The 9,270-nt window shown below is 44.6% G+C and overlaps 1 long non-coding RNA gene across 1 annotated transcript; it reads right to left on the bottom strand.

Annotated features, from left to right (window-relative positions):
* Positions 1–245: 245 nt before the first annotated feature.
* LOC121869574 lies at positions 246–5,577 on the bottom strand. Its single transcript, XR_006089556.1, has 3 exons — positions 5,424–5,577; positions 520–717; positions 246–335 (listed from the first exon to the last, which is right to left on the bottom strand). It is a non-coding gene; the product is annotated as an uncharacterized LOC121869574 (long non-coding RNA).
* Positions 5,578–9,270: the final 3,693 nt, after the last annotated feature.

Genomic DNA, 9,270 nt, shown 5'->3' with positions numbered 1-9,270 from the left:
ACGTTTGAGCGTAATATGAATCCTTAAGGTTTTCAGGTTAGCTCTTATCATGACCATTACAACTGTATCAATATATAAGAGTTTTAAACTCAACACAGCTGTTAATAATTTAATTTCTAAGGTTACTGCTTAAACCTACCTGTTCTTTAATCTTCTTAACTCTAGCCTCTTCTGCACGTTTCTTAGCAAGAAGTTGCTGCTTTCTGTGCAACTGTTCTCTTAGTCGCTCCTCTCTGTTCTTTCTATCTCTGTCTTGTTATTCCTTTGCTTCTATAGCCTTACGCTCTCTTTCTTCACGAGCTTCCTGTACCCGCCTCATCCTTTCCTCGTTGCGTCTGTTATAAAATTATAATAGAATAAAATTAATGACAATTCATACAGGATATCATTAAACCACCCAACACCATGTTGTCCCATCATTCATGCAACAATCCATTTAAGACTTGGATAAAACTTGAATTATGAATCCTAAGAACAGCTCTGACTTAAATATTTCTATAAATTTATCTCCTGACCAACCTTTTCAGCTCCTCTGCTTTCAATTTTAATAATTCTTCTTTCTTCTTTTATCGTCTCATCCTCTCGATCCCTCTTCTTTTGCAGTCCTGTTTGTCGCTTCTCCTCACGTGATGGCTTTGCTGGTTGTATTTTGATGAATGATGTTATTCCAGTAACTATGTTCATTGGGTACTTAGCTTCATTTAGGTCACCAAATTTCTGTAATTAAAAATGATTAACTACAAAAGGTGATCAAGAAGGAGGTAGTGGTGATGGTGATGAGGTGATGATGGTGGTGAGGTGGTGGTGGTGATGGTGGTGGTGAGATGGTGGTGGTGGTGGTTGAGGATGGTTGGTTGGTTGGGATGGTGGTGGTGGATGGTGGTTGGTTGGTTGGGATGGTGGTGGTGGTTGGGCTGGTGGTGGATGGTTGGTTGGTAATGGTGGTGAGATTGAGGATGGTGGGTGGTGATATGGTGGTGGTGGTGATGGTGGTGGTGGTGATATGAATTGGTGGTGGTGATGGTGGTGGTGGTGAATTGATTGATTGATTGGTTGATGTGGTTGGTGGTGGTGATGTGAATTGGTGGTTGAAATTTGATATGGTTGATTTGGTTGAGGTGGTGGTGGGTGGGTGGATGGTGGTGTGGTGGTGGTGAAATGGTGGTGGTGATATGGTGGTGGTGGTGATATGGTGGTGGTGGTGATGAAGTGGTGGTGGTGATATGGTGGTGGTGGTGATATGGTGGTGGTGGTGGTGATATGGTGGTGGTGGTGATGGTGGTGGTGGTGATATGGGTGGTGGGGTGATATGGTGGTGGTGGTGATATGGTGGTTGATTTGTTTGGTGTGGTGGTGGTGATATGGTGGTGGTGGTGGGTGGTGGGGTGAGGTGAGGTGGTGGTGGTGATTGGTGGTGGTGATATGGTGGTGTTATTGGTGGTGGATGATGGTGGTGATGGTGGGTGATGGTGGTGATGATGATGGTGGTGAGATGGTGGTGGTGGTGATATGGTGGTGGTGAGTGTTGGGTTAATATTGATTGACATAGTGAGGTGGTGGTGGATGGTGTGGTGGTGAGGTGGTGGTGGTGATATGGTGGTGGTGATATTGGTGGTGGTGGTGTTATGGTGGTGGTGGTGATATGGTGGTGGTGAAATGGTGGTGGTGGTGATATGGTGGTGGTGAAATGGTGGTGGTGGTGATATGGTGGTGGTGGTGATATGGTGGTGGTGGTGATATGGTGGTGGTGAGATGGTGGTGGTGAGATGGTGGTGGTGGTGATATGGTGGTGGTGAGATGGTGGTGGTGATATGGTGGTGGTGGTGATATGGTGGTGGTGGTGAGATGGTGGTGGTGGTGATATGGTGGTGTGAAAGGTTGAGTGTTGGTGGGATATGGTGGTGGTGGTGATATGGTGGTGGTGGTGATATGGTGGTGGTGGTGATATGGTGGTGGTGGTGATATGGTGGTGGTGATGGTGGTGGTGGTGGGTGGTGATATGGTGGTGGTGGTGAGATGGTGGTGGTGAGATGGTGGTGGTGATATGGTGGTAGTGGTGATATGGTGGTGGTGGTGATATGGTGGTGGTGGTGTATGGTGGTGGTGGTGATATGGTGGTGGTGGTGATATGGTGGTGGTGGTTGATATGGTGGTGGTGATATGGTGGTGGTGGTGAGATGGTGGTGTGGTGGTGAGATGGTGGTGGTGGTGAGGTGGTGGTGGTGATATGGTGGTGGTGATATGGTGGTGGTGGTGATATGGTGGTGGTGGTGATATGGTGGTGGTGAAATGGTGGTGGTGTGATATGGTGGTGGGTGAAATGGTGGGGTGGTGAAATGGTGGTGGTGGTGATATGGTGGTGGTGGTGATATGGTGGTGGTGAGATGGTGGTGGTGAGATGGTGGTGGTGGTGATATGGTGGTGGTGAGATGGTGGTGGTGATATATGGTGGTGGTGGTGATATGGTGTGGTGGTGGTGGTGAGATGGTGGTGGTGAAATGGTGGTGGTGATATGGTGATGGTGGTGATATATGGTGGTGGTGGTGATATGGTGGTGGTGGTGATATGGTGGTGGTGGTGATATGGTGGTGGTGATATGGTGGTGGTGGTGATATATGGTGGTGGTGGTGATATGGTGGTGGTGGTGGATGGTGGTGGTGATATGGTGGTGGTGATATGGTGGTGGTGGTGATATGGTGGTGGTGGTGATATGGTGGTGGTGGTGATGGGTGATGGTGGGTGATATGGTGTGTTGATATGGTGGTGGTGGTGATATGGTGGTGATATGGTGGTGGTGGTGATATGGTGTGGTGAAATGGTGGTGGTGATATGGGTGTGGTGGTGATATGGTGGTGGTGGTGATATGGTGGTGGTGGTGAGATGGTGGTGGTGATGAGATGGTGGTGGTGATATGGTGGTGGTGGTGATATGGTGGTGGTGGTAATATGGTGGTGGTGGTGATATGGTGGTGGTGAGGAGGTGATATGGTGGTGGTGAGATGGTGGTGGTGGTGATATGGTGGGTGGTGAGATGGTGGTGGGTGGATGGTGGGTGGTGGATGGTGGTGGTGGTGGGATGGTGGTGTTGGTGGTGGTGGTGAGCTGGTGTGGTGAGATGGTGGTGGTGGGGATGGTGGTGATATGGTGGTGGTGGTGATATGGTGGTGGTGGTGATATGTGGTGGTGGTGATATGGTGGTGTTGTGAAATGGTGGTGGTGATGGGTGGTGGTGAGATGGTGGTGGTGATATGGTGGTGGTGGTGGTGATATGGTGGTGGTGGTGATAGGTGGTGGTGGTGATATGGTGGTGGTGGTGTGATGTGGTGGTGGTGGTGATATGGTGGTGGTGATGGGTGGTGGTGGAGGATGGTGGTGGTGATATGGTGGTGTGGTGGTGAGATGGTGGTGGTGGAGGATGGTGGTGTGATATGGTGGTGGTGGTAGTGTGGTGGGGATGGTGGTGGGGATATGGGTGGTGGGAAATGGTGGTGGTGATATGGTGGTGGTGGTGATGGTGGTGGTGAGATGGTGGTGATGTATGGTGGTGGTGGGGATGGTGGTGGTGGGATATGGTGGTGGTGATATGGTGGTGGGATGGGGGTGGGGTGAGATGGTGGTGGGAATGGGGTGATATGGTGGTGGTGGTGATATGGTGTGTGGTGATATGGTGGTGGGGTTGATGGTGGGGTGTGGGATATGGGTGGTGGTGGTGATATGGTGGTGGTGAGATGGTGGTGGTGGTGGATATGGTGTGGTGGTGGTGATATGATGTGGTGGTGATATGGTGGTGGTGGTGATATGGTGGTGGTGAGATGGTGGTGTGATATGGTGTGGTGGTGATATGGGTGGTGGTGGTGGTGATATGGTGGTGGTGGTGGAGGTGGTGGTGGTGATATGGTGGTGGTGGTGATATGGTGGTGGTGGTGATATGGTGGTGGTGGTGATATGGTGATGTGATATGGTGGTGGTGATATGGTGGTGGTGAGATGGTGGTGGTGATATGGTGGTGGTGGTGATATGGTGGTGGATATGGTGGTGGTGGTGATATGGTGGTGGTGTGAGATGGTGGTGGTGGATATGGTGGTGGTGATATGGTGTGGTGGTGATATGGGTGGTGGTGGTGATATGGTGGTGGTGGTGATATGGGTGGTGGTGATATGGTGGTGGTGGTGGATATGGTGGTGGTGGTGGATATGGTGGTGAGATGGTGGTGGTGGTGATATGGTGGTGGTGGTGATATGGGGTGGTGATATGGTGGTGGTGGTGATATGGTGGTGGTGAGATGGTGGTGGTGGTGATATGGTGGTAGTGGTGATATGGTGGTGGTGAGCTGGAATCTGAAATAAATACATGGAGTTAATATATGATTGATGTGATGTGTGTGGTGAGATGGTGGTGGTGTGGTGATATGGTGGTGGTGATATGGTGGTGGTGGTGGGATATGGTGGTGGTGGTGATATGGTGTGAGATGGTGGTGGTGAGATGGTGGTGGTAAGGTGGTGGTGGTGAGATGGTGGTGGATTGGTGGTGGTGAGATGGTGGTGGTGGTGATATGGTGGTGGTGATATGGTGGTGGTGGTGATATGGTGGTGGTGAGATGGGTGGTGGTGGAGATGGGTGGTGGTGATATGGTGGTGGTGAGCTGAACTGAAATAAATACATGGAGTTAATATATGATTGATATGAGAGGTGGTGGTGGTGATATGGTGGTGGTGGTGATATGGTGGTGAGTGGTGGTGAGATGGTGGTGGTAAGGTGGTGGTGAGATGGTGGTGGTGAGATGGTGGTGGTGGTGATATGGGTGGTGGTGATATGGTGGTGGTGAGATGGTGGTGGTGAGATGGTGGTGGTGGTGATATGGTGGTGGTGATATGGTGGTGGTGATATGGTGGTGGTGGTGATATGGTGGTGGTGGTGATATGGTGGTGGTTTTCTTACACACACTAAACAAAGAAGACTTGAGAATAACAAAAATATCAATGAAAGTTTAACCGAGATGGGAGATTATGAGTGATTCTATAATGGATTTAATAACATAAGGTAGAAAATATTGACAAAAGATATCAATCATAATATAATTCGAGTCACGACCTTAATTTAAAGATGTACATGTATTGTGCAACAGTTTCATCCACTGGGCTGTATCTAAATACTGTACAATACAGTACTGTACAGTAATCTGTATGTATGGGTAATTTTTTTTTAAATACTGAATACAGGTACAGTACCTGTACTATGTATATTAAGGGCAAAAATGGCTTTATGCATCTATATTCATAATTTTAATGTAACATCTTTAATAGAAAAAAGGTACAAAAAGTTTAATACAAATTCTAATGTTCTATAAACTACAACTCAAACCGATTTGTTATTTTAATATTCTATAAAAAATCCACGTTAGTCCCTCCAGTAGGAGACACCAACCTCCAACAGCTGGCCTGTTGATGATGGTTGTAATAAGCACCCCGGCTTCCTTCTGTGAGTCTGGCAGCCAACGCTCCATCAGCAGGAGCCACAGTGTTCTGTGGGTTTTCCAAATATATATTGTAGTATTCATTCAACTGTTGAAAAGTTGTTTGTGTTTTCATATCCTAAACCTGACTGAACACGAGGCAAGAAAAGTGTTTACCTGTGTCCACATGTGGCAGTCAATATTGTATATAAATACAGTAACTGATCAATAAATGATTACAGTAATGTATAGTATCGATACAGTGGAACCTCTATTTAATGGACCACATGGAAAGGAAGTCCATTAGAGTGAGGTTCCACTAGATGTGAAACCTCCATTTAAAAGACTACTGTACTGTATATGGAGGGTGTAGTCTATGAGCTCAAGATTCCATTTGATGAGAAACCTCCATCTAACGAACTACAGTAAAATCCATTAGACATTGGTCCATTATATGCAGGTTTCACTGTAGTCACAAACACGTCAGCTAATATTTCAGTATGCTTTCACAGCAACCTACAGATATTTGTTTTAAAATATTCCAAAAATTATTAAATAAAAAGTAATTGGATTAAAACGTGTTTTACCTGACACAAACACTTAAACATACAGAATATTACACACTGTATAGCACACTTCCCACATGATTTGGCACAAGAAAATACAGTACAGTACTGTACTGTATTTTGAAAAGATGGATGATTTACAAGTTACAGAAAGGTACTGAATCTTGTAAGACAATGTACTATAGAATATTTCCAAAAGGTACCAGAATACTGCAAGAGAATCTTCAGATATTAATTCCAGAAGGTATATAATGCTACAAGTCACTGTATTTATTGTTACTATCAAGTCCACAGCAGGGGAGGCTCCAGGGGAGGGGTCCAAACTCCCCATTTCATCAGAAAACTCCAATCAGGTACTTTTTCTTTAAGCAATATTGCACTCAGGTGTTTTTTGTATAGTAAAAAGTAATTACTAATGACCTCAGAATATCTCTTAATACCAAGTGCTCTCGGCTTCAAAATGCCCCCCCCCCCAAAAAAAAATTAAATAAATAAAAATAAAAACAGCTGGGTGGGCTTGGTGTCCTCGCCATGTTCCCCCACCCACAACTTCTTGGACTCCCTGTAAAACACTGTACAATTTAGTCTATAAGGTGCAGAATATTTTACAGACATTCCAAAACAAATGAGTGACAGGTTCTGGATAATGAGGAATATTACTACAGTGTATTAAAATAAAATGGTTCCCGCTATCGCCAAAACAATAATACTCATCTAAGTACCTGTAGTTTTATTCTCGCGTGAACAATTCAAGTTAACTTCTTCATATACATATTGTTATGCTGGAACCATTAATAAATAACAAGTGCCACTTCCCATAACCATTTTGAAGTTACAAATAATCGAAGGAAATACCCCAGTCAGTCCCTTCAAAGTAAAATCTATTATCATACAAAACTTTGACGTTATAGTTAATAGTGTGCTTCAACAACTGCAGTCTTAACGCGCATTACAAGTTGAGTAATAAACATTGGCCATCATTCTCCCAGTGTGTAATGTGACGGCACCGAGTACTTGCCGACAGTGCCTAACAGAGACGTACTTGCCGACAGTGCCCAACAGAGACGTACTTGCCGACAGTGCCCAACAAAGACGTACTTGCCGACAGTGCCCAACAGAGACGTGCTTTGCCGACAGTGCCTAACAGAGACGTGCTTGCCGACAGTGCCCAACAGAGACGTGCTTGCCGACAGTGCCTGACGTGCTTGCCGACAGTGCCTAACAGAAACGTGCTTGCCGACAGTGCCTAACAGAGACGTGCTTGCCGACAGTGCCCAACAGAGACGTGCTTGCCGACAGTGCCCAACTGAGACGTGCTTGCCGACAATGCCCACGATAGTTAATACGTAAAACAACAACTCCCACAATCATCTGCCTCCAGATAAGAACATAAGAACATAAGAATTCTTGCAAAGATTGCCAGTTTGCCCTCCAATAGTGCCATAGTTGCCATTTACAGGGGGGGTGGGTAGGTGGTTGTGCCCAGTTTGATTTAATAGAAATAAGATTGTGATCAGGAGACCCCAAGGGGTAGAAATTGAGTATGAATAGTGTGAGGGGTTAGAGGTAAAACAAAAATCAAGAATGTTAGCAAGTTGATCGTGTCGATCAGGAACACGTGTAAGGTGTTTAATTATTTGTTTCAGATCATTAAGTAAGGAAAAAGAGTGTGCCTTGGCTCCACCTGGGTCATCCCTTGCAGAGCCAAGCCACTCTCTGTGATGTACATTGAAATCCCCTTGGTAGAGGTTCTTGGTGTTGGGGAGTGTGGATAGCAATGATTCAGGCAAGAAGTGAGATAGTGAAAGAGTTCCAAATAGTTGGTATAGTTGGGAGAACAGTATAGGAAAAAAAGAAAAATAGTTCATAGTCGGTAGAGATATTTTGAGCCAGATGACATCATAAAGAGAAGATTCAAGAACTGTGAGTCGAGCTATAGGTGTACATGTGTTGCAGTAGGCGCATACATCTCCTTTAGGACAGAAAGAGGTATAAAGGTTGTAGATGGAGACTTAAAAAGGTTTGGGAGAAACTGCTTTGGTCAGTTGAAGTTCAGATAGTAGTAAGAAGTCGGGGGAAGAAGTTAATAGATGGTGCTCCACAGGAGGAAAATTGGATCTCAGGCCGTGAATGTTGGAAAAATTATGTGTATGAAAAGGCGAACCTCCAGCAACCTCAGTGACGTCAGTTGAGGCCCTAGTAGTTTGATGATGATCAGATCGACCCTGGGGTCCACAACCTTCCTGACCAATGGGACCCATCCGAGAAGGCTCCACTTAATATATTATTTATTATTATCAACTGATAACATAGGAGAATAAAAGAGTAAAAAGAATAGAACAGATCAAGAGTGAGAAAGGTTATATATATTGTGCTGTCAATAGTAAGAGAGAAAATTGAAACCCTGCAATTGTGTGTAAATGAGGCAGAAAGTCAGATCATCAACCTGGGACTTGGTCACAATTTTTCGTGATGCCATATGGCAGCAGGGTCTACCATTAGACAACACATTATGCTTCCAATATCTTCCCAGGCGGTAGTACCTCCGTTTGGTAGCTGCCTACTACCCCGAATTAAGTTCTTCCAGAATAACACAAAAACACTTAAATTGTTCCTTGGAAAACCCATAGTTGGTGAGTAATTAGCATTGAAAAATATAATTAAAATATTCCAAGCATCATTACACAATAAAAAATTAGTCTATATTTTTATTAATATATTTTGGTAATTAATATCAGTAATATAAACATACACACAGATTCTTGTCATGTCTAATAAATGTACACAATTTTCTCAATAAATCGGGACTGAGTTTTAGCAATGGAGTGGTATATGAGACAATACACTGTTAGAAAAGTCACAGAAATCTTGACAACTTGGCAACATAATACATCCTTCTTATCTTATCTAGCTGACAAAGTCATGTTCACCTCTAACTGTACAAACAAACATTTCACTTAATTTACATAAAAGCACCACATGAAACTATCCATTACTTTGTGCTTTGAGAAAGACTTGGATCTCATTTCTTCACCATAATTTTTTGGTAACATGGGAACTCACATTATTCCCACACATAAACTGTACAAATCTCACTCTCAGAGCTTGTGTCTATATCAACCTCAAATGAAATTTACAGTTTTCAAGATAAGTTAATGGTAAGAGGCAATCAATTCACTCTTTAACAACTGCACATGGTCGAAGCAAAGGGACATGAACTGACAGAGTTATGAAGGCTCATGAAACTAATGAA

The sequence above is a fragment of the Homarus americanus genome, unplaced genomic scaffold (genome assembly GCF_018991925.1).
Source record: "Homarus americanus isolate GMGI-L3 unplaced genomic scaffold, GMGI_Hamer_2.0 scaffold23578, whole genome shotgun sequence".
In the NCBI taxonomy this organism is placed as follows: domain Eukaryota; kingdom Metazoa; phylum Arthropoda; class Malacostraca; order Decapoda; family Nephropidae; genus Homarus; species Homarus americanus.
The sequence above is the reverse complement of the archived record's forward strand: the minus strand, read 5'-3'. Positions and strand labels throughout refer to the sequence as shown.